This window comes from Chrysochloris asiatica, unplaced genomic scaffold (assembly GCF_000296735.1).
Source record: "Chrysochloris asiatica unplaced genomic scaffold, ChrAsi1.0 scaffold00067, whole genome shotgun sequence".
NCBI classification, from domain to species: domain Eukaryota; kingdom Metazoa; phylum Chordata; class Mammalia; order Afrosoricida; family Chrysochloridae; genus Chrysochloris; species Chrysochloris asiatica.
The window spans coordinates 2712015-2713310 of record NW_006408585.1 but is presented as its reverse complement, the minus strand read 5'-3'; positions in this window follow the sequence as shown (position 1 = coordinate 2713310).

The window sequence follows — 1296 nt, the reverse complement described above, 5'->3', positions numbered from 1 at the left end:
AAAACACTGTGCAAATAACCTGAGAACCTGGTGTTAGGATTGGACAGTGTCACTAACAATCTGCAATATGCAGATGACACAACTTTATTTTCTGAAAGCCAAGAAGCCTTGAAGCACTTACTGATGAAGAACAAAGACTGTAGCTGTCAATACGGATTATGCCTCAACATAAAGAAAACAAAACTTCTTACAACTGGACCAATAAATAAGCAGCATCATGATAAATTACAAAAATATTGAAGGTGTCAAGGATTTCATTTTAATTGGTCCACAATCAATGCCCATGGAAACAGCAGGCACAAAATCAACTGATGCATTGCACTGGGAAATCTGTTGCAAAAGACCTTTTTAAAGTGTTAAAAAGAAAAGATATCACTTTGAGAAGTGAAATGCACCTAATCCATTAGTAAAGACAGGGCTAAGTAAATTATTGCACATTCCTTAAATTGAACATAATGCAGCAACTTCAAATTGCTACTACAGATCTGTATTTATTTTACTGATTTTCTGATTTGAAAAGATACAAACAATACTTCATCTGGGGGAGGGAGGTATATTACAAAAACAGAATGTACTCATATATATCCTGCCATTTTTTTGTTAAAGAAAAATTAATGACCAGGTTGATATGACCAAAAAAAAAAAAAAAAAACCTTGAAAAATATATATGTGAATGTCAAAAAAAGCATTGCTCCTAGGGTTCAAATTCATAAACGCATGGGTTTATTCCTAACAAAATGTGTTTAAACTTGTCTCTGCAACAAGTGAATGGCTGCAGACAAGTTCTCTCAGTCTCATTACGGTGTAACATCGACCGAATTGTGTCCCCCTAAAATGTATGTCAACTTGATAGGGTCATGATTCTCAGTGGTTTGGTGGTTATATAATGATGCCCGGTGACTTTCCATGATGTGATAAACCAATAAGATGATTACAGGTGGGCTGCAATACCCTTAATCGCATCACGACCATGTGAGTTTCCCAAGGTAAGCAGAGAAGGAGGGACTGTTACCAGCAAGAAGGAATAGCCAGGAGTGAAGCTCCTAGATTCAGGGGAAGACTGATGCCAGGACAAATGGAAATCTTCAAGGGATCCCAGGCCAACAGTTGCTGCAAGCAGATACGGACTTTTCCCCAGAGTCAGCAAAGATAGAAAACCTTCCCTGACAGCCAGCACTCTGAATTTGGCTTTCAAACCTCCAAACTGTGAAGAAATAAATTTCTGCTTATTAAAGTCAACCAATTGCGGGATGTCTGTTATAGCAGAACCAGATAATGTAGACAGGGGACCTTCTA